A 332-nucleotide genomic window follows, 5' to 3' on the forward strand; every position below is an offset into this window, starting at 1 on the left:
CCTCCCTCCCTCCTCCTCTCCCTCCTTCCCTCCCTCTTTCCCTTCCCCAATTCCTCTCCTCCCCCTTCCTCCCCCTCCTCTCCACCATTCTCCCCCAAACCCAGACAAACAAACAAACACAAAATTCAAAGCGGGAATACAAGTCAGCGCTCCGTTACGTGGAAGCAGCCTTCAGAAGGACGGCATTCAATAAGTCACCCTTTCAAGTCCTTGTCATGTTTTTTTTTTTGTTTTTCTTCTGCAATAAGTTCCAAGAAGATTCTCTTGCAACGTCTTAGGAACTTCTTTTTTTCTCAAGACTAAAGTGCATGTTGCAAGTGAAAGCGTTTTTT

Source organism: Penaeus monodon, chromosome 27 (genome assembly GCF_015228065.2).
Source record: "Penaeus monodon isolate SGIC_2016 chromosome 27, NSTDA_Pmon_1, whole genome shotgun sequence".
Lineage (NCBI taxonomy): Eukaryota > Metazoa > Arthropoda > Malacostraca > Decapoda > Penaeidae > Penaeus > Penaeus monodon.